Source organism: Anomalospiza imberbis, chromosome 8 (genome assembly GCF_031753505.1).
Source record: "Anomalospiza imberbis isolate Cuckoo-Finch-1a 21T00152 chromosome 8, ASM3175350v1, whole genome shotgun sequence".
Lineage (NCBI taxonomy): Eukaryota > Metazoa > Chordata > Aves > Passeriformes > Viduidae > Anomalospiza > Anomalospiza imberbis.
Genome location: NC_089688.1, coordinates 31984765 through 32008922, shown reverse-complemented (window position 1 = coordinate 32008922; position 24158 = coordinate 31984765). Strand labels below are relative to the sequence as shown.

The 24158-nt window shown below is 44.7% G+C and overlaps 1 protein-coding gene across 1 annotated transcript in view; it reads left to right on the top strand.

Annotated features, from left to right (window-relative positions):
* Positions 1–9082: 9082 nt before the first annotated feature.
* CHST15 (carbohydrate sulfotransferase 15) overlaps positions 9083–24158 on the top strand; it is a 46216-nt gene continuing 31140 nt past the window's right edge. Inside the window, exon 1 of the mRNA XM_068198274.1 lies at positions 9083–9251. The gene's annotated coding sequence lies outside the window, so the exon portion shown is untranslated. The remainder of the gene's footprint in view (positions 9252–24158) is intronic.

Sequence of the window (24158 nt, the reverse complement as noted above, 5' to 3'; positions counted from 1 at the left end):
TACGTGAAATTAAGCCTTGAGATTTTCAAGTCTGAAAAATCTGATAACGTCAAATTTAATGTCTTCACTGGGCTGAGCCCTGTCACACTGCTCATTTGCTTTTGTAGTTTAGGGACATTTTTACACACTAAGGCATAAATTTAACAGAACAAACAGCAATGTAAATAACTACAGATGGTAACTGCAGAGCAACCAAGTGTTGGCTCCAATGGTGAATTTAACTTTAGGGTTCCCTGCTTTAGCAGATGGCAGATTTCAGGCCTGACTTTTAGCTTTCTTAAGTTTTAACTTAAGATTTAACTTTCTTAAGTACAATCTTTTGAAGGGGGCGGGGGGGTCAAATTCACCGAGATTTTTCTTTAGCTGAAGTTGCCTCAAACATCAAATGTATATTTGGGTATATAACTCATCTCATCTCAGGTGTTCGTGTTCGGGTTTTCAGTTTGGGGAAGGCAGCTGGATTTTACAACAGGATGGACAGTGTCAGCCAACACCTGGTGACAGAAGTTACAAGACATGAAATGAAGAATTCCTTTAATATGATCACTTAGAATAACATATTGCTCTGCTTCTAACTGGCGATGGAAATAAGAAAATGTGGCTGTAGCACTGCAGGAACCTACACTAACTCCTGCAATGACTCCTGAAGAGCCTGAGGAACTGTGCAAGAGCCTGACCTTGTTGTCAACATATCCTTCTTTTCCACAACATTATGACGGTGCTCCTATCACTGGCTATAAACAAAAAGTAGATAAACTTTACAGGAATATGTAGATCCCAGCAGGCACATTCACCTCTCTACACTGGCACCACTAATCTGTCTCTCTCCATCACTCTGATTTACAGCAGTCCTCAAAATGCAGACTAAGGCCTCTCAGTGGTGTTTATCTCACTGTCACTTTGTCACTTTTTCTTGCTCCGATGCCTCTGAGCAGGCAGAAGCTGGCAGCCACTGTCTCCAGCACAAAAGTGGATTGAATAGATTAAAAGTGGCCAAAGGGTGTTGTGGAAACCAGAGGTGTGAAGGAAGGTGGCCAGCTCTCCAAACAGAATGATTAAAGATGGCAATGCAGCCTTGGCGGGTTAATGCAGCATCCACTGCCCACAAATAACACCATAATTTCACCATCCAGAAATACTCCAGGGAAATAAACATTTCTCATCATTGCCAGGAAAGAGGAATCATTAAGGAACAGAATGATGATGAAATGCAGAAAGTCTTGCTTTTTGAGCACAACACATTAGTTTCTGGGACATGAGGCTCATTTGTATTAGGGATCTAATTCATATAATCAACATCAAGGCTAAACACTGAAGAGAAGATTTTCTGAAATAAAGATTGATTTCTGTGCCAGTCTTTCCATGCTAAACACAGTCCCAAATTGCATTTCTGTGTCCAGGAGTGGGTGTTTAGAAGCCTAAATATCCATTTGTGCATACCAACGGGCAGCTTGCCTGTGCAACCCGAAGAAAAGCAAGAGAGGGATGGGTTTTCCAAATCTCAACTCCCTGGTGGTGCTTCTTGGCTCTGACTGAGAACAGAACTGGCTCAGTGTGCCTCTCTGTCCTCAGTGTTCCTGGGCAGTATCCACAAGGCATTGAAGTGCTCCATGGCACCGCTCCGAGCCCTTTGGATCGGGATGAGGCTCTTGCTCCGTCTCATCTGCTGTTACAGCAATGCTTGACATTAATATTTCCCTCTTCACCACAAGTTCTCAAAGCCCTTTTCAAGCCTTATTAAGGTTCACATCACACTCAGGGATGATGCAGAGCTCCTCATGACAAGGAAAAACGAGGACAAGAGAAGCGACTTGCTCAATGTCACACGATTGCAACCCAGAGACCGCAAAGGGAAGATTTGAGTCTCAGTAGTTTGCTCTGAGCCCTAACGAATACTAATGACTGGCCATATTGATAATTCATAGTGCTTCCACTGGGTTTAACACGCACAAAGTGCTGTTGAAATGGTCACTGGGGCTCTGCATGCTGTTCATCCCACAGCCCACTCCACTTTGCAGATGTGGAGAACCACTGAGTTAATCAGACATTTCTCCACCAGTGGGAAGCTGAGCGTGGAAGTGGTTGCAGGATGAGCCATGAAAGAGGATGTTCACAGTGTCTGGCTTCTGGCACGTCACCCAGTGCCTGATGGAGGGGTGCTGGAGCTGAGAACTTGGTCTCCCTGACTGCCAGAAGAGAAGCAGGCTGCATTAGAAGCCCATTCAAAGCATCTGAATTAGAAACTGTTTCTCTCTGCTGAGCCTCTGGAGAGATGAACATTAAAGGTCTCAAGCTAGACATGTGAATATTCTCCCTTAAGTGCTTATTATTATTCCCATTTTGCAGGTGGGTGAACTGGAAAGGACAGGACTGTGCTAAATTAAGCGAGCTGCCCGCGCTGGTTAGGCTCCCTCTCTGCTCCCTCATAAAACTCCTGGAAATGTGTATGAGAGAAAAGAATGTAAAGCTGCATAAATCTCCAGGGGAATATGTTTAGGTTGTAAAAATACAGAGACAGCATGGAAATACCTCCAAGTGCTCTGGGAATATATGGTGAGTCATGAGCACTGTATATTAAATGGCCAACGCTTCTCCAACAGAAGCAATTCCTCATGCGAGACCACAGGAGTCACAGGAGCTGGCTTTGCCCCAAACTGCCTGATTCAGCAAGATAGCGGCAGTGTGCAGAAGCCCTGCTCTTATGTTTCAGCTTTTAGGCACTGGGAAGAAGGAGAAACTGAGAGGTTTTTATGGATTCAAGCGTGGCAGTGTTTTAACTGTACGAGTAGGAAGTTACCAGAAAAATAAAATGCAGTGAGGAGAGATAATCACAGAACCACAGAATGTTTTGAGTTGGAAGGGATCTTAAAGCTCATCTCATCCAACCCCCAACACCTTCCACCAGACCAAACTGCTCAACATAATTACTGCATGAAGGTCATCCCTCCCATGCTATTTCTTCTGTCTCTCATTTTTCTGCCATCTCTGGCATTCTTCCTAAAGCCAGAATTCAGTTTCCAATCGTGGTAGTCATTAAAAATTATCATCTAAGAAAGTGTTTATCAGCTCTATCATTGCAGGTGCACTGGAAGAATGATTGCAAATTAAAATGGCTTTGTAACAAGGCCTGAGCTAGCAAGAAAGGAAAAAAAAAAAGGCAGAAAAAAGGTATATTAATTTTTCTGAAATTAGAAGATAGAATAACACTCGCAAGAAACATTCATCATTATGTCAGCAAGGAGGTTATGTGATAGATCTTTTTAATAATGGTTTTCATAACTTTGAAGGTAAAGACAGTTGGTCTACCTTGGTACTTTTCATAGAACGTCTAACAAGTTAAATTACTTTATTTGTGTGTATTAAATGAAGGCTAATACAGCAAAAGCACGCTTGGAAATTAATCTCTTTGCAGTTGTACAGGGGCAGGGCCCATCCTCTGCTCCTGAAGGAAAAATCAGGATGGACAGGCTATGTCTATACAAGTAGACCCCACAAACTGACCATTAACAAATCAGACTTGGTTCTTTAAATATTTATAAATTATGGCTAAAAGAAACATTTTTTTCCCCCAGCACTATGAGATGTTTGTCCAGAATGTAAATAATTTTTAAGGAAAGATTCATATGTGCATGCACACGACTTGTATGTAAATGTGCTTCGTGCCACAAGCTGTTTTATTAATTCCTGAGCCACTGTTGAATGCTGGGGTTTGCAAGGAACTTAATGAATGAAGAGCAACAGATGGGAAAGGGGAAAGACTGGGGTAAGTAGGGAAAAGAGCCGATAAAATGCAGTTAATCTGTTTTTTTCTGAAGGTAGACAGAAAGGTGAAAATCACTGAAGGAAACAAGGCACACATATAATCCAAGCACTCATTAGAACACAACCCTGATCAAATTTTAAATGTTTCATTTTGAATTCAGAGGCTGGAGGAGGAGTAATAAATGACATGAAAGTGAAAACTCAGGGCGTTGGAGTGTGCATGTAAAGGCCCAGCGACCTTAAATTCCCTTCCAGTGGCTCAGGGAGCAAATGTGAGAACACAAAATACATCTGGAGAGCCACAGTTTGTGTATGGGACAGAAAAGGAAAACGTTCTGTAAGAACTAAACAGCTCCAGGAGTAACAGCCTTCCCTCCTTATCCAATGTGAAAGCACGGGGCTGTTCAGATGGGAAAAGAAGAACCAGGAGCAGAGATCCTCTTGACCCCAGTGTGTGCCTTGAATCAAAACCAGACATGGTGGGGACACAGAAGCCACCTGATCATTTTAGCAGATCTGAGAAGTCTTAGAGCATCTTTCATCATTTAATCTGCTGCTCAGCTATCTCAAGCTCTTCCTTATTCAAAGCTCAAAAGCAGTGCAGATTTCTAAAGGCTTTAAAAAAAAAAAATTATTAAAGCAAACCACTTAAACAGAGCTTGAAGCAACCTGATGTCAAGCTCTGGGCTGCTGCCTCTCTCAGTTTTGTCACTGCTGTGATGAGCCCTTGGGTGCTGTCACCTTTCTGGGAGCTCCAGGAGGAGCAGTGTGGAGCTGTCACACGTGAGCTGTTCCTGGTGCCAATCTGAACCTCTTTCCAGCTGTCTTCTGGATCATAACTCCTCCTTCATATCCCTTCAGAGGCTCACAGAGCTGTGCATGCAGCAGGTTTCAAACCTTTGCCTGCCCTGGGAATCACAAGCACGTGCTTCCAGAAGCAGCAGGCATTCACAGGCTCCAAGGCTTCTCGTTGCACGTGGTGCCACGAAAGAATTATAGTAATTCTGAGCACTGAACCTTTTAAATTCTATTTTAATTGATTCCCGGCTACCTCACAACTCCAGCATATTGTTAAATCAGTGGTGGATGAAAGTAGCAGGAGGTAGCATCTTCTGCATTGCTGCAGGGAGAGCAAATCTAAAACAAGGCAGTAAATCCTGGGTGCCTCATTGCCAGAGAGATGCAGACAAATTGGAAGAAATTCATAAGAAGAGTAATAAAAATGATTAAAGGTCAGAAAAGGTTGAGTTATGAGTGAAGATTAAAGGAACTTAATATGCATCACTTGGCTAAATGATGACTAAGAGGGGAATGATACCCTTCAACAAGTACTTGGAGGGCATAAAGATCACCAATAAAAGGGAACTCTTGAGGGTGCTGAAGGACACACAGCTCAGGGTGAAAGGATGGCGTCAGGCAAAAGACAACTAAAATCTAAAAATCATTAAAATCTAACAGACCATTTGTGGGAAACCAGATTCTGCCACATTTACCTAATCAAGTTTCAGTTTTAATTTTTGCCTGTTCCAGGGACAAAGGCATTGACTTCAATTAAAGGCTGAGCATGAATTCCCAGAGGCATTCCAATGATGTGCATGCCAAGAGGAATAATTCCCAGCCCAAGTTGGGAAAACGGCAAAAAAAAGGCATTCAGAGTATCTGAAGGTTGATATACCCTTTACTCGGAGCTGAAGGATGAACAAGATATGAAATCAGTGATGTGAATGTGCCTGTTGCCAGGATACCAGGGGCAAAATGAGAGTAATAATGCATTTCTTTTAAATATACACATTCCATTAATTCCAGTGAGAATTACACCAATATTTTAATGGGAGAGCAGACAACTAAGAATAGCAAATCTCCCTGCAATTTTCTCACAGCGCCAGCTCACAGCCTTGGAGTTGGGGGAAGAGCTGAAACAATCTCTGGGGGTGCTGGAGGGCTGTGGCTGCACATCCTAAGGCCAGCCTGCATCCATCGGGATGGGAAATCCGCCTGGAATTAGGCTGAGCTGCGGCTCTGCTCAGCGCTGAGCCCTCGAGCTGTTAAATACAACATCCGTAGCACCTGGTGGTTTTCCAGGCTCACTGCACGGAAACTCCCGGCTGGATTTACAGGTTTCTTTTTAACCCAGGAAGCTGTTTGCTTCCAGCTCCACCACACCTCTGCTTTCCCTGAGAAAGGGGAGTCCTGCAGGTGTCCCCCGGGGAAGGTGGCAGGTCCCTTTGCTCCCGGCAGCTCGTGGCACAAAGGGGACGGAGATGTTTTGGGGAAGTTTGGGTCTTCTCCTGTCCCTGCCCGCGTCCGTTCCCGGTGGAATTAGGATTTGATGTGAGGATATTACTTTGTGCTGGCACCCTGCAGCAGCATGCCTTGAGAAGGGCTTTGGGAAGCACTGCCTGGGGATGGAGGTCATGGGAAAAGGGCTCCCCAAAAGCAGCTGGAGTGGGAAGCAAAATCCTCCTCGGTCCTTGCGGGCAATGAACTCCTTCCTCTGCTTTATGAGTTTGGGAGAGAGGAAGCACAAAGCAGAAACATCTGCATTTCTAAGCCCTCTCAGTGAGAATAACCCAGAGATGCTGATGCTGGAAGAGGCACGTGGAGGAAAAGCAGCCCTTTTCCCAGGATTAGCATCCCATCACAGCAGTGCTCTGAGGACACAATCTGATTTATTTATCCCAGAGTTAAATCTGGCTATAAATGCACAGCTCTGCTACTGGCAAACACAGCCACTGGACCTGTCCACCAGATTTCTGCCCCAGACCACAGCCAGCAGCAAGGAGAAAGGACTCACACGGTTAAAAAGTCACCTTTTAAATTCACAGGTTTGCACCACTAATTGCAGGCCTGCTTTTCACCACTGCTAAAGGACTCGCCCATCTTTTTCACCACATAAGCCTGCTCAGAGCTAAGAAATATGTACAAACTTGTTTTAAAAGTGGGATGATTCTTCATATGTTGCAGAGTAAGCATGGCAACCAGCAGAAATCAGATTTACAGAGGTGGAGGTCAGGACCTTTCTTTTTATGAAAACCAATCTAGTCAGAGATAGCTCTACTATAATTTCTATATTGAAACTTCTTCATTTCCTTCCTCTTTGAACTCTGAATCATGAGAATTAAAGGTCAGTCTCAGCTTTTAGATTTTTAGGCTGTTTATTCTGATTTTCCTTCCTCTGGCAATCATTACGAGAGCATGTAGTGACAGGACAAGGGATAATGGATTCAAACTGACAAAGGGCAGGGTTAGATGGGATATTAGAAAAAAAATTCTTCCCTGTGTGGGTGGTGAGGCCTTGACACAGGGTGTCCAGAGAAGCTGTGGCTGTCTCATCCCTGGAAGTGTTTAAGGATGGGTTGGATGGGGCTTGGAGCTGCCTGGGACAGTGGAAAGTGTTCCTGCCCATGGCAGGGGCTAGGATCGGATGGGCTTTAAACTCCCTCCAGCCCACACCATTCTTTGATTCTGTGATTTTTCCTGGTAGCACTGTTCCTGGAGAGGAATTTATTATGCCATTAAAGTTTGTGTTTTCCTCCCCATCTCTCCAGGTGACACTGAAGACAGTCTGTAAGTGTGTGTGAGATGGGCAGACCTAGCCTTTATGGAGTGCCTGGAAGTTCGAGCTACCACGTGTGGAAAACACCACCAAGATTTCTACTCCAGCTGCTGCTTGGTGAGGAGTAATGTAAACAGAGACTTCCCCAGGGAATGAAGATCTTGTTTTCATGACAGCTTCTTTGATTTTTTGTTATTTAAAAATAAAGAAAAAGGAAGGGAGTGTAATTACACAGAAATCTGGCTAAGGATAATTGCTATTCAGAGCATCCCACGAGGCCAAAAAAGGCCTTGGAGGGCAGCATATTTAACTCAGAACAGAAATGCTGAATATGTGTGAGTATTTTATAAATCACAGGTGTCACCTCGTCAGGGTCTTTATTCTGGGTGGTTTTTTTTTCACTAAAAGCCAGGTGAGATTCAGATGTGACCTGAACAGAGATCCATACGTGGTGCTGTAGGAAATGTGTGCATGTGTGACTTCTAAAAGCTTTTAGAAGTTTTTATATGGTCTTATAGGTGTGCAATCACCTGCTTGAAATCGTTAATTTGTTTGGCTCCCAATCAGAGCTGTGTAATTTATAAACCTCTGCTTTGAATTTTACTATTAAGGTACATACGGTTTCACTGCAAAACAGATTCCCACAGAACTGTGTGAGTTTTAGATGCTTCTGAAAGTTAAAACCAAAGACGGGCTTGATCACAAAAGGAAGTACTAAAATAGAGAATTCACTGTTCTTTCATGTTCAGCTTGTGCTTCATCACTTCAAACTCTTAGAAATATTATTGCTGAGCATTAAACATGTGGATTTAAGCTTAAAAGTGTAAGGAGGGAAATATGAAGAGTTTTCCTTTTGATAATATTGGCTTTGCAAGTGTTGCATTAAACCTTTGAGGGAAATGTCATGTGCTGCATCTCAGAAGGGATGTGTACGTGTGTGTGTCACAGATTTAATAACCAGACTATACATTTAACCATATATTTATCATTATAGAACCATGGAACAGTTTGGGGTGGGAGGGACCTTAAAGACCATCTTGTTGCAACACTCCTGCCATGGGCAGGGACACCTTCCGCTGTCCCAGGGGGCTCCAAGCCACTTGGATCTCTTGGACACTCCCAGAGATCCAGGGGCAGCCACAGCTTCTCTGGGCAACCTGTGCCAGGGCCTCCCGACCCTCACAAGGAAGAATTCCTTCTTAAAATTTAATCTCAGCTTGCCCTCTGACAGTGTAACAGATTGTAGGTATATTCACTTTACACATAAACAAACAAACAAATAATTGTATAGGTAGGATGTCTTGTTTGAGAACAAACTTTGCATTCAGCTGAGTAGGAGATTTTGGATCCTTAGCCACGTTTGTGCTGTTGCCATTCCCAGCCCGGAGCGGGGCAGAGGATGCTGCCTGCAGCCTGCCAGGTGTGCAGCAGGGCGGGTCAGACTCTCCAGCCTCGGCAGCACCCGGGCCGTGCCGTGAGTCTCCTCGGGCTGACCTTTGCCTGCACACCCGGATTCGGGATTCGGGACAGCCCGAATTCCCCTCGGACGGCTCAGGAGGGGCCCATCCCCTTCTCGGTTCTCTCGATCCATCCCCCGGGCGGTTCTTGGGGCCCGGGATGCCCGGGGGATGCCCCGCATCCCACCCCGGGGGGTTCCGCGGCGCATCCCCCGCTCTGCTCGCACCCCATCCCCGCACCCCCATCCCCGGGGGGACCCCCACGCCCCGCGGAGCCGCGGGGCAGAGCCGAGCGGCTGCACTCCGCCTCCCGGGCTGCGCAGCGCGGCCGGGGAGCGGCGGGGCTGCTCCCTCCCCCTTCTTCCTCCTCCTCCTCCTCCTCCTCCTCTCCTCCTCCTCGTCCTCCGCCCCCCTCTCCCAGGGCAGAGCCGGCGGAGGCGGCGGGCGCGGGGCAGAGCAGAGCCGAGGCGGCGGAGGTAGGAGCGCGGGCATGGCATGGGATGGCATGGCATGGGATGGCATGGCATGGGATGGCATGGCATGGGATGGCATGGCATGGGATGGCATGGGCTCTGCGGGAAGGCGGGGGGTCCCCAGGCCGCGGCTCCCCAAGTTTGGAGGCAGCGGGACTTCGCGGGAAGTTGGGCAGCGGCAGCCGCGGGGGCAGCGCCGGGCACGGCTCGGCTCGGCTCGGCTCGGCTCGGCTCGGCTCGGCTCGGGGGACGCGGGGCTCCGGCCGGGGGACACAGGACTGTCCCCGCTCCCGGCGGGCTGCGGCACCCCGGGCGCTGCCAGGGCATCGCCGCAGGCGCGGCAGGAGCGGGGGAAGGCGGCCCGGAGCGGGTCCGTGCTCCGCGGGACCCCGCGGGGGCACACACGGGTGGCGCGGCTGCTGTCACTGCCCGCAGCCGCGGACGGCGCTGGGCTCGGGGCTCGGCGAGAGCACACACTTGTTCAGGGCTTTCCTGAGACAGCCATGCAATCCCGGCAGCGCATCCCACCTAGGACCGAGCCGGGCGGGGATGCTGCCGTTCGCTGTGAATATTTTTGGGTGAAGAGGGGGATTTCTTAAACGCAAGCTGATGGCTGTTAAAAATAGCCTCATAGCTGCTGAGAATGCCGGCATGGTTCAGTGACGGGTTATTATGGTCAGAGTCTGTTAAGCAACAATTCACGAGCTGAACTTTGGCGGTCTCATATATGCGCTTCTCTTTTTCTTCTTCTTCCTTTTTTTTTTTTTTTTCAATTTTCCTCTGCTGCTTCATTGTAATACTACAGCCGTACTCTGCAGGGATCTGACTGTCTTAGGCACAGACTGATTTGTAGGTTAATAGGATATGTGAGAGTATTGCTTGAGGGTGCATCCAAACACCTACCAAACTCTCAGATTTGGAATTTTTTTTTAAATTTTATTTTATTTATTATCTCATTCTATGACCTGAAGTCCCCTTCACACTGACTTCCTTGCATATGACATCAAAATGGTTTCACTTCTTGAATTGTTAGCCAGACCGAAAACCCATCATCATCATCATCATCACCATCATCTCCTGTAGAACAAACACATTCTTTTGTGATTTGAGACTTAAAAGAAAGAGCAGAGTGGCCAGCTGGGCACATCACAGATTAAATCTCAAAGTTTGCTGGAACTGTTCATGAAAAATAAATATTTTTAAGGTTTAACTGCAAATCGTATGTGCTTGTTTGGATAAACAAACACCTGATTGAACAGCACTAGGGACTGCTTGATCTTTGGCAGAGAGGGGAATTTCCACCAATAAAACATCTCCAAATGGACGTGAACCATACATATATATCTGTGCTATTTTTAGACATAGATATGTTTTTTATATACAGTCACTCACAAACAGTAAATCTCACTTAAAACCAGCAAACACTAAAGGGGTAGCTGCCTTGAAGCCTCTTTGTGGCAGTGATTAAAATGTTGTCACACGTCTCGTGCCCCGAGAGCTTCCCTGCTGCTGCTGCTGGTGCCATTTCACTCTTGGGCATTGAGTCAAAGGATTCATCTGGCTCTTCACGTGCCAAAAGAAAGAAAATCAATTTGAATGCAGAAAGAAGGAAACTACTTGTATGAAGATTTAGTAGTGAAACTACCTTCTTTCTTTCCTTTTTTTTTTTTTTTAATAGCACTTAGATCCTGTGTCTGTGCGTTGCAGCCACGGTGCAGTTCTGAAATCAATAGCAAAATAGTTTTATGGTTCAGATTTTGCCATAGGAGGACTCCTCTCAAATTCAGAGTGTTTTATTTGGTGGTTTGTAACAGGAACATGATCAAACAGTGGAGATTTACATTGCAAAACACTTAATTCCACTAATGCAATGGAAGGCAGTAATGGATTTTTATCTTAATTGTTAAACTAAAAGCAGGTATCTGGAAATCACATAAATGGGAAGGGTGAAGCAGACTCTCATATTTGAATTGTTTCATGTGGTTGAAGGGGAAGGATGAAGGTGTGTAATCCAGCAGCAGCATGAACAAGGATAGGATTATGTAGGCATAATCACAGAGATGCAAATAAGGCACTGCTTATGTTCTATTTTAACATTATTTTAAGCAACCTGTGGCAGGAGCTCTGTGAGAATGGGGAGTTTCAGTGCTCAAAGCTTTTGTTGGCAGCCCAGGTGATCTCAGTGTTTCTCAACGTGGTTTTAAGGTTGGGCTGGTACTAAAGCACCTCTCAAAGCATTGGTTTGTATTGAAGATCAAGTGGGATAGCAGCAAACTCTGCCAAGGATTTCTTGTGAAATTCCTCTGTTGACTAGGAAGGGAATCCTTCCTATTATAAACTCCTTTTCCTACACTGATTTCTTCCTTATATGTCCACAGAGCAAAATCTCACTCTTGTAACTCGGGGTTGTGTCACCATCGCGTGCTGGTACAATTTCTCCAGAGGTGAGCTGGCAGCAAAGGGCTGATCTCACCTAAATGACACGTGGATTTAGGAACTTGGAACGCCCAACTGTGCTTCTCTTCCAGCACAGATGCATCACTTAGGTGAAGAAAAGCCATGACATAAACAGACACTGATATCCCCCCTCTCCCTCCTAATTACCCCTACAGTTAATGTATATCCCACAGTCATAAATTCCAATGAAATGTGCTCTTAAATCACTCAGTGCTGCTCTGGGTACTTGCCTGATGTGGAACGCTGTTTCAAACATCTCAGAGGGTTTGCAGAAGATGCACCCTGATTTGAACTATGCTCATTAATTGCTGGTTTTAGAGTCCCATTTTCCCCTTTAACCCACCTGTTTTCCTCATACCTCCCACAGGGAGGGGCAGTTCTAAATTCCCACCATACTCCTTGGCTGGAGTTATGTTGCTCAGCTAGAAGGATCCAAAGTGCTGTGGAAAATCATGGTAGATTTCCAATAAGAGAACATTTTTTTCACCACTTTCCCCCACAAATTAGCACTTTTAATTTTTTTTTTTTTTTTTTTTTTTTGTGAAGTGCCCAGTTTTGCTTGCTGACCAAGTGAGGTGTCAGATCTGAAGTCTCTTCAGGGGAAGGGATCTGTAACCTCCTGCAAGTCCTTGTTTTGAAGCAGCCTGAATTGCACCCATCTCTCCACTTACACTGCAATTTCACTAAAATTCCAGATGATCTAAAGCTTTGCCGACCTGCTCTCTTAAAAGTTTGTGTGGCTGCCTGTGTATCTGACAGAAAACGTGTTGTGTTTGTCCCCGTGGCCTGCTGAGTTGTGTTTCCTGGGCTCAAAGACATTATTAACAATTCTGTCCCGGTGCCTGGGTTGGGTTTTTACAGGCGAGGGAAGCTCCCGAGGAGGTGGAGAGCCCTGCAATGGGAGCACTGTAATCCTTTGATTACACAGCTGTGCCTGACATGCCACTGAACAGCACTTTAGGGGCAAGCAGTTAATGTAGCTTTTCCATGGAATATTTATTAATTTATGTTACACCTGGTTTCCAGCAGCTGTTGAACGTGGCTTGTAAGCTTTAGATTTAAGGAGCATCCTCCGAGGGGAGATAGGCTGGTGATGCCTTGCAAGAAGAAAAAGAAGGAAAAATGTTGTCCTGATGGGTACTGGTGGCTGATGGCAGGGCCAGGCAGCTGTGGGGGAGGATGAGAGGCCTGGTGAGGTGGTGGATGTGAACAGGAGTGAGGGACCCTTGGCACACTGTCCCACTGTCTCTGTCCCCTCCGGTGGCAGCACACCGGAGGTCACGAGACAGAATCTCAGACTGGTTTGTGTGGGAAGGGAACGCGAAGCTCATCCAGTTCCAACCCTGACATCTTCTGCTGTCCCAGGTTGCCCCAAAGCCATCCAACCTGGCCTTGAATTCTTCCAGGGATCCAGGGGCAGCCACAGCTTCTCTGGGCACCCTGTGCCAGGGCCCCACCACCCTCACAGGGAACAATTTCTTCCCAATATCCCATCTAACCCTGGCCTCTGTCACTTTGATGCCATTCATCTTCTCCTGTCACTCCATCCCTTGTCCAAAATCTCTCTCCAGCTCTCCTGGAGTCCCTTCAGGGGTTCTAAAGTCTCCCTGGAACCCTCTCTTCCCCAGGCTGAGCATCCCCATCCTCAGCCTCTCCTGACAGGGTTGATGCTCCATCCCTCTGATCGCTCTGGCCTGGAGCACCTCTCCTGCACCCGCCCTCCATCCCCCTTCTCATTGCCAGATCCACCTTCCCCCAACTCCCACAGCAGCCTGAGCTGCCCGAAACACTCGTGTCCCAAACCTCAGCACCTGGCTGCTGCTTTCCTTCTGTCCTTGCCAAAAAACGAGGTGGCCCACCTCAGCTCCAGACACATTTTTGGAGCTCCTGGTGGTGTGACCCTTCCCCTGTTGGTTTGCTGGGAGCAGCCACAGCCCCTGCAGCCTTGGGGATGGTGGGGGCACGTGGCTGCCTCCTGTGCCGTGGGTTTCCTTGGAAAGGAACCCAGTCCCCTGGAGAACTGGTGGTTTGGAGTGGCAAGGGAGCAACCCAGGCTTTTATTTGTTTATATACCAAGCAGCACCAGATATTCTATACAAACTTAAAATTCTAAAACTTACTATCCCATGATTTACTCACCTAATAAGCACAGCATTTTATAAATAAATGGGGTTTTAGGCCAAATCTGTATCTGAGGTGGGTTGTTCCTCACTGTAAAAGGTGCAGATCTGTACCTAAATAGAAAAATACTCAAACTGACATTTTCCATTTGCTTCACGCCTTCCAGTAGGAAAAAATAAGTTTCACAAGGAGATATTTTTTTTCCTGCAGAAAAACCTTGATTTTCAGTGTGGGTGAATGTACCCTGCCATCTAACCATAAAATTAGAAAAACTGATGAGAGTGAAAAAGGCTTTTGTATTATTATATTTTACTTTGGTTTTGCATTTATTGCTGTTTGGCTTAAATACGACAAGTTTAAGTTAGACTTGCAGCTTCTCAGGATTGCATGGAATAGAGGGAAGGTCATTTCTTTCAAATAAGTCATTGAGCTACAGGTGAGTTTGAGCTGGGAAGAACTCTGATGTCAGACAAGAGTGAAGATAAAATGTAAAGTTCAAAGTCATACAGAGGAAACAAGATAAGACTGCTTTGAAAAATGAAAAACTCTACAAGATACAAAGGCAAAAAAAAATATTTATGTGCAGCATGTGTACTCAGGAGGCTCACAGTGTTGAAAGAGTGCTGTGAGTCTGTAATATTGGATGGTTTGCCCAATTCCAGGTCTTGGAACAGTGTGGAGAAAAACCACTTAATTAAAGTGCTTTAGAACTGGCACCAAATGAGTAGTGAGATACCAACAAGTAGGAAAGACCTCAGGGGAAAAAAAAAAGTAGCAGAAATTAGGATTCTGCAGGGTTTTGCCCATAATTTGGAGGAAATATAAGGGCCCAGTGTCAACCTTGCTGTGCCTAAATTGGGATATAATGGTCTGAGTGCCAGAATTTATTAATCCAAAGAAAAAGGACTCTTTGACTGGGGCAGCCGGGAGGTTTGTCTGTGTAAAGCTAGAAATAGGAGGAAGTGGAGAAGGATGGTTTAATAGTTTATTAGGAGAATGTATCACATAATGAGATGGGTTTGCCTGCAGGCCCAGCTCCTCACAGGGGAGCTTCATCTCCTGAAAATTCTTTAGCAGCTCTTAAAACCAACACTTCCTTGCAAGCCAGTCAAATACCTTGTCTAATATTCCTTCCCAGCCTCTTTGATTTTGGCTGCTTTTTAGTTGTAATTTGTCTTTTTTGCTCAGTTCTGTAGATATTAGATAATGTTAAACAGATATTGGTAATGTTAAGTAAGTTGAATGGATAACGAATCTCAAAATTTTAAGTTCATCATTTTGTATTTCACTGTGTTAGGCTGGTGATTGGGTTCCTGCTCTTGTCTTCCACCCCTTCCTAGTGCATTTTTAGGGCTGCTGCTGTGCATCTCATCCTTGGGATTGCTGAAGCCTGAGGACATTTCTTGAGGCTGCTTCTGGAGAGGATTTTGGGTGCTGCTGCTGCAATGGGAGAGGAGCAGGTTTTGAACATGTCCATCAGGTGTGGAGCCCGTGCCCAGGTGATTCCAGGGAAGGAATGCTGGTTCACTCCGTAAGATTCAGACCTTCAGGATCAGGGATCCTCTGCCAGCTTTGTGTCTCCCTGGAGCTCCGGGCTGGGACAACACCGAGACATCTGGGTTGTAACTGCATCTATTGCAAGCGATAAAAATTCAGATAAAAACCCTGCTGCGCCTTAAAGGCTGCCAATAGAAACTGCAGCACGAGATGCAGTGATGGGCTGTTAATTTAAGAAGACAAAAACGTGTTCTTGAGCACTCCAGCATGGAGTACTACAGCTTTATGCCCTGAGCGACTCATCGGAGCCTTTCGGAAAGTAAATAATTTAGATGAAAAGTTTCATCAATTATAAAGCTCTGAAAACAGTTTCTCAGCTTCAGGATTAACTTGCCTGAGGATCAGATAAGGATAAATCAGAATGAATCCACTATTGCACTTGACACTTAGTATTAGAATTACTTTGCAAGGCTATTTATACCATCTTTAAAACAAGAAATGAGATGTGAGAGGTGAGCAGAAGGGAAGAGTGCAATCTGAGCTGATCCTCTCACTGAGGAAAAAGGAAATAAAAATTTGTCTGACATCAGGTGATTTTAAATAGAGAAGTTTTTAAACCTTCAGAGTAGATTTTTGAGCATTGCTGAATGAAATATTGCAAAATTCATGGCAAAATGAAAACATACAGCAGAGTAAATGCAATCTAGATTGGTATCCATGGAAATCCCACATGCATTTGTCTGGCATTAGGTTAGATCAGGAGTAATTCACCTTTTGGGTTTCAGTGGTGTGAGGGGGACCAGAACGCTGTGGGAGTGGGAAGAGTTTTCCAGTTGTTTTGGAGGGATTCAGAGCCCTGTGCTCACCATGGAGTGTGGCAAGGCTGGAAAATCTGGGAAATCCTCCAGAGCTTGTCAGGGAGCAGCTTTTGTCTGGAGTCAATAACTCTCTCAGATGGTTCCACTCACCTGCTGCTCATTCCTGCTTCAGCTGTAAAAATGGAGCATTCTCCTGGTTTAGCATCAGTGTTAGAATGCTGCCATAACTCATCTTGGTGTAATACAGGGGAATGTGTAAAAAGCCTCTGCTGAGTTTTGATAGTGTTTTCCTGTAATGATACCCATTAAGTGAGTGTAGTAATCTCTCCAGTTGCTTGTTTTTTGGTTGTTGTTGTTTTTTTTTTTTTTTTTTTTGTCTTGCTGTGCTGATACATTGGATAATAAATGTAAAAAAAAAAAAAAAAAGCCCTAAAAATGTGCTGTGGAAATGCTGATAAATATGTAAATACCAACAGTAGCTTTTTTGGACTATTAGAATTCCTACAAGCTAAAGCTTTCCAAAAGTGCAAAATGAACAGACACTTTATGACAATTAATATTTATGCATAAAAACATGCCTGTTACTGAAACAAGAGTATCCCATCCATCATTACTAAACATTTTACAGTGCATAGCTTTAATACCCTCCTTTCTGTATTTTGAAAGATAGCAAATAATTCCGAGATAGCAAATATCATTAAGTTGCATTTAACAAAAAACTTGGAAGGTTTCAAATGGGATAACATAAACTCTGTGCTCATTCCAAACAGCAATTCTCTGGATGAACCTCTGCCTTCATTAAAGTCACTGAAATGTCTTCCTGCTGACTTCAGCATGCCAGCATTTCAAAAAATAAATTGAAATGGGGTCTTTAAAAGTTTTCTTCTTGATGAGTGGCTGGAGCTAAAGCCATTCAGCTGTGCTTTTCTGTGCATATGTTATTTAGCTCAGCCAGGAGGTCTCGAGTTGAAGATAATGTCTGGTGGGGAGGAGGGAATGTGAGCAGGAAATAATATTTCCCTTTGAAATAATCCATCAGTAGCTGTGCTGTCCCAGAGGCCCCTTTTTATGGAGATCCTGCAGATGTGGAGCCCCCTTTCAGTGCTGAGGGGAGCCAACCGTGCAGGTGGACATTCCTCTTAAGGATATTAATCCTTAAAAGTGATGGAAAAGCCCCAAAGTCCAACTCTTTATTTATGGCACTGCTGCAGGGCGCAAGCACAGCCCTCAGACAGGGCTTTGGGGACGTTTTTAGCTTTGTCCTTTTGGCACCAGGGGCTTCTATGCAGGAATTGAATGGGAGGAAGGAATTAATTTGATTTAGCCATGTCAAGCTGAAAATGAAGTTCCTCCTTGCACATCCTTCGAGGAACCCTCAATGGTCTGGATTTAGCTGCCATCCGCTCCATTTTTACTGGTATATTTTTGGACTTCCTCTGCTGATAAATATTTAGAGTCTGTTTATCTTTCATCTCATTTCTGTTACATCGTGCTTAAAGATATTTTTCCCCCCCATAAATACTTATTACTGCAGAAATTGGTGTTGCAAGCCTTGATATTGCAGTGCCAGCAATTTTGTAATTTTAATTGAGGCTGGCTGACAGTTCTTCTATTAATTATCCAGGAGAGGCTTATGGCTTTCTAAAAGAGGAGTGTATTTCTGGCTGGAGGAGTTTGAAGGGGAGTTGTAATTGCTTTATGTCTAGAGTGCAGGTTTAGGTGCAGGAGGCTTGGCTGGATTAGACGTGGCCATTGGTGAGGATCAATAAAGCATGAAAAGGGGAAAAGCTGTTTCAAATTTGTAAAAGTTGTAGCCACCAGGATGCCTCTAAACTCAGAATGAAAAATGCAGCTGTTTCTTTTGGGTTTAATTAAAATCCAATAAAAGACAACTCAGAGACATCTAAGTTGATATTAATTACTTTGAGCATGTGAATAATTGGAGCAGGTGAAGGATTTCCTTCACAAAATTCTGCAAAGCCTTTTCTTACAGCCTGGCTCTATGTGATTTTTACTGATGCTGTCAAGCTAAATCTTAGTGCTCTTTTCCTGTGCCTTCCAAATTCCTTTGTGGAGTTGTGTTTTTCCTGATGTGAATATGACAGTCCCACTTTAATTGGATAACAGCAGTTGTCACCCTGCAAGAGGGATTGTGATGCCCAGGGGCCTCAGAAGTAGCTGCATGAAAATAAATAAATAAAACATCTGAAAAGCTTTGCTAAGAAGCAGTAAATTTAAAAAATTATTTGGTTAACAGCATTGAAATGAGGTGCCTTATTCTATTACAGCATAAAGCCACCAGATGCCACTTATTTTGTGCACCACCCTTCTGGAGAGAAGCATGTCCTTGGCATGGAAAAGATTAAAACAAAAAAGGACAACTTACTTTAAGTGGCTTTGTTTCTGTTTGTGTTCCTAACTGGCAACTCTCTTCCTTGATAAATATTTTCATCTTAAAATAGATAATATAAACTCATTTCTCACAGATCAGGCAGACTTGCATTTTTTTTATGAGCCTTAAATGTCAGCAGTGCCATTTTGAGATTCAATCTTTAAGAAAATAATTAATAGGCTTACTCCATTTTCAGAAGGGGGAATGTACATTTTTCATTAGGATAGGAGGGATTTATTTTTATGAACTGTTCTATCATTAAAGACACCTCAGCCAATGGCTCACACAGATATTCATCTTCAGCCAAGTTAAAAGCAGTGGGGGGAGTTTTAAAGTCATACAGGAGGTGGAAGTCCTTGTGGAGAGGGAAAGGAATAATTCTGATATCAGAGACCAACATCTGCTTCTAGAGTGGAGCAGCTCATCCTCAGAAGCACAGAATCTGAAAAATAGAAAAACTACAACCCGAGGCATCAAAGGTGGCAGCTTGAGTTTGATGGTTGGACTCAGTGATCTTAAAGGTCTTTTCCAGCCTTAACAATCCATCCTCAGGGTTCAAAGGCTTCAAGGAGAAATGGAGCAAAGGGGGGTGAGGATGTGTCCCTGAAGAGGAAAAACAACACTTGGTACCCAATGCAAAGCTGGATTTCCTGGCTTGGATGGGCATGGCCAGCGTCAGGGAGCTGGAGGAGGTGACAACTCCTCACCAGTGAGAGCCAGCGAAGGGCTCCTTGTCCTGGGTGTGTCCTGTTCCACTGTGGGTTTTCCCTCCCATTACCTGAGATGCCAAATTGAGAGGTGCACGCCCTCTTTCCGCACCCTGGTACCATAACCCTCGTGCTCTTTCATTTTTTGGCCTGTACTCAAAGGCACCACCTTTAAAAAGAGGAAATTTAATTTTCTGGACTTGAAGCAGAAGGGTTGAAAACGGAGTGCTTTCCTGGAGGATAATGATTTGTGATTTTCCCCCCCGTCTCCCCAAGTGGTAGTACTGTAGTTTTGTTTTTACATTTTAAATATGTCTCCTCCCTCAGATTTCAGCTTGGGTTGGAGTCCTGCTCACTCTATGGATCTCATGCAGGTTGCAGGATGTAAATCCACAGCTCTGAGTGAATGATGTGAGAGTTCCTCTCCAAATAATTTTCCATTTCAGTCCTCAGGAGCAGCTGTGCTGAAAGGCTACCTGCCTTCATTTTTCATCTGAGGTGAAAAATGTACTCTAGCATGGCATTCTCTAGCTGGAGGCAGAGTACATGACACATTTCCCCCTCCCTTTTCCCTCTGTGCTTGAGCAAAAATAGAGGTGAGCAAAACACCCCTTAACTAATAGAAACAGCCTTGGCTTCTAAATGCAGCAAATTTGTATTTTAGCACCTCGTATGAAACCAATTACATTAATGAGGGCTCCAGTTCTTAACTAGGGGTTGTTTATGACAGGGAGGGTTTCATTTCCTACTGCAGGTCTTGCACCATTGCCCCTGAAAGTGCCATCTGCCACCTTTGGACCCAAAAATGCTCCCTGCCACTATTGTGCAGGGAGATTCTGGCACAGCTCTGGGATGGGGAGTATGACTGCAGCTTGGGAAGCTGGGAAAATTCACTTTGTCTGTCTTTTGAGCCTATGAAAGGCTGAAATTCATTCTGTTTAATATGGTTACTGAGAGAAAGTCAGAGTCCATGCTGTCTGCCTTGGCCTATTTAGAAATTGGATTGCTGGTGGCTTTCTGTCTTGTGAAACACATATCAGGATTTCATTCAAAATCCCTCAATTCCCAGGTAATGGGATTCTGGATGGTGAGTTAGGAGATCTAGGTTTTTCTTGGACTTCTATCATGTTAGTCCAAATGAAATTATAGGTGACACGTGTCAGAACTCTGTCATTTTGTCACCCAGAGGTGGAACAGCACCTTTGAAAAGCACTCTGAGATCTGATGTTGGGAGTTACACACCCTTCCTGGACCATAACCCAACCCCAAGATACATTTGAGTGCACTCTGGCCTGAGGCTCCTGAGCAGGGCATGAATGGCTGCAGCTGCATTTTCTCATTTAATTAGTTTTGACTTTAGGCAGAAGCATCTCTGCAAAAACACTGATAAAATAATACACGTTGTATTTAATTCTCCATGTTTGGATAAAACATTTTGTCTGTTCCAGATCAGTTTTGTTGGCCCTATACAAGTAACCTAAAGGAGGAATAGTAAGAATAACATCAAATGCAAGTTTTCATATGCAAAGAAAGAAACCCATATAAGTGTAAGGTTTCATTCTGATTTGGTATTCTTCTCAAAGTGTAATTTAAACCACTGAGCCATTCAGTAATGAAGAAACTGAGGTGTGTTATCAGCATATGATTTATTTTTTCACTTAATGAGAAGAACTGTGGAATTTTTGGGGTTTATAGATTATTCGGAACTGCTGCAGCCACTTACTTTGATTATAAATGGTTTGGATGCTGAAGGCATTTTCCAGGATTTAAACATGCAGGAAAAACTTCAAATTAAATCAAATGATCAGTGGTGAGACTTATTTCTCTCCTGCACCTAGGCTGGTGCTCTAGAATGCCCAATTTTCCACATACTGGTGAAGTAACTGTTGTAAAAGGAGCAGGACTTGGTAATTCACATGGAAAAATTGTAGAGTAGCAGCATGGTTTGGGTTGGAAGGGACTTTAAAGCTCGTCTCATTCCAGCCCTTGCACTACCCCAGGCTGCTCCAAGCCTCATCCAACCTTTCATTTTTGTCCAGGAGGGCCAGAGGACCCATCCCTGACTGCCTTTCCTTGTGGACTCTGGTGTGGAGCTCTGCAGACCAGGAGCTGCTCTCCTCAGGCACGCTGGAGGTGCACCAGGGGATCACCACACTCCAGCTGCCACCTTCCCCTTGACAGCAGGAGCAGAGATGAGCTCCTGGAGCAATTCTTTGGCCAGAGTCTGAAACTGACTTGTTCTCCTCCAAAATCCTTGGTGGGGTGCTGTGTAAAATGAAGAAGCCCATATCAAATCTAGGACTGCTTCTAATATTAAAATAAAATTAAAAAAAAAAAAAAAAAAGAGAGAAATCAGTTTTTCAGAGGTCAGATGTTTTCATGGCAGGGCCACCAAAGCAGTTCATAAGGCAAAAGCTCAACCAAAACAACCACTGTGGCTTCAGGCTCTCCCAGCTGGGTGGCAGTGCTGGAGTGGTGGTCATGGTTCAGTGGTGAAAGTGATGCCTTGTCAAGGCTGCCCTAGAACAGAGGCTGGACAGAGTTACAAAATAAAGCAGAGATTTATTCAAAGGATCTCCTCCATGGATCCACCTTGGGCAGCACCAGAGCCCAGCCAGGGCTGCACCCAAGATGAGCCCAAATGGTCCCAAAATGCACGAGCGCTCCCGGGGGCTCTCACTGTGATCAGCTCTGCTCCATTGGCACACTGGAGTTCATTGTCCCATTCCAGCTTTAGCCCATGCTGTCCCATCCTGCTTGTTTTTCTCTCTCCAGCCCACGTTGTTTGTGCTCCTGGGCCTGAGATTTGGATCATTTGTCCTTGGTCCCCAGCTGGAGCAGGAATTGTTTTGTCTCCCTGCTCTGTGCAGAGAGCTCAGCATCCCCTGATATGAAGCCCAGACCCTCACACTGAAGCAGCACAGAATGTGAAAAATAGAAAAGCCAAACCTGAGGCATCAAAGGTGCCAGCTTGAGGTTGATGGTTGGACTCAGTGATCTTAAGGGTCTTTTCCATTCTCTGCTCAGGCTGCTGAATTCACACTGGAGCAGTTGCTGTTGGAGCCAGGGCAAGCCAGAGCTGCTGGGGTGTCTTTGGATATCTCCTGTGGAGGACATAAAGCAGGATGGAGGGGCTGCAGTGTCCAGAACTGCTCCAGCCCAGTCGGAATGTGGCATTTCTTGGCATTTTGTTGCATGTTGCTCTCTTTAGCTATGGGCGTAGAGTGATCTTTGCAGGAGACGATGATTGATCCAGCTTGTGGTGGCACCTGCTGTGCCTTTTAAACACCATTGTTGAGGGTGGAAATTCTACAATGCCTTATTCCCAAAACCATGCAGCTCCTTTTGGTGCCCACTAAAAAGTAACTCAGTAGCATTAGTGATAGGACAGCTGAGGATAGAGCTGCTTTTCACATTTCTCTGGACCTGAGGCACCAACAGAAGTGTTTCCTCTTGCAGCTTGATGCATCAGTTGGGCTGAGCTCTTCTGCTGACCAATAGAGATATCTTTTTCTCTACAGATATCTGTATATAATATGAATATTTTATTTATCATTGTTTCACTGTGGCCAGGTGTCACTTTTGAGAAATGAGCATTGCATTCCTTGAGGCTTGAGTCCTCACTTACCTGGCAAGGCTTTAGGGGTTTTCCTTAGTGTTATTATTCAGGTTCTATAGCAGTGCTTAGAATGAATAAATGGGCTTGGAAGCTATCTCTTCCAGCCTAAGACACCCCAGGAAGCTTTTATGTAAGTGTAGTCCTTGCTGCAGAAATAGTTTAAGGCATTTCTAATTTATTTCACATTAAAGACATCCCCTCCAAATGCATCTGTATGCTCTTGATGCCATCTTAGTTTCCTGCATGTTTGACAGCTTTGAATGCATTAACAGCCTAAACCAAGTTATTACATTAATATCATGAAATCAAAGATTCATATCTTTGACTCAAGGTAAACACCATCAGCAACAGAGAAATTTAACAGATGGAAATGTGTTTCAAAACTTGGGAGGCATTTTTGCTGGAGATTTTTTTGTTAGATATGTTAATTCTGCTTAAGTTGGAGTTTGTCAGATCCTGCAAAGTATTTTGTGGGGTGTATTCTGGAGATGCTTCTAGTTCTTTGCAGTTTTATAATGTTAACAGTTTCAGTTTTTCTGCATTAGAAACTGAGCTTTTTGGGTTATCATTAACAGTCATGCATCTGTTCTTGAAAATCTGGCTGCCAACTGCAGTTGATGGAATTTGTGTCACTTCAGATTCCTTGTGTGATTTGCCTCAGTGATGGATTTATTTCAAGCAGTGGAACCCGAGCTCAGAACTCGTGTTGGTGCCATTTCAGCTGCAATGTCCTGTAGCGACTCCGCATCCTCCTCTACTTGTCTGGAACCAAATACATCAACAAGCACTGCTGTTTAGAAATAAAACCTCATTTCACCTCCCACTGCTCACTTTTGTGCTCTGCTGCCTCCAGGGGCATGGGGGTTTTCCATGGCAGTGAGAGCTTTCTGGCTGGAGCAGAGCATTTGGGAGCAGTTAAGATCCCTTTCTCCTTAGAACTCTGGGCTGTCTCAGGAGATGTTCTTACCCCATAGAGCAGATCTTGGAGCATCCTGGTCCCAGGCATCCCTGTGTAGCTCTCAAAATGTGCTCAGGTAGGATCAGTAAGGATCTGAATAAGGCACTTGTGCTATCTCGGAGCTCCACCAAGGGTGGGCTTTGTCTTCTTAATTTCTCACTTCAAAACCTTAAAAAGTGAATTTTCACCCTTCTGCAGTTGAAGCAGAGGAAGAGAGGAAGGTTAGTTTGGGACAGTTTCCCAATAACAGAAATTAAGTAATTAACATATCCATTGGAAAAAAAAAAGTCTCTTGGAGCATTTTCCTTGGGTTTCCTCTGCCCACAAATAAAGACCATCTA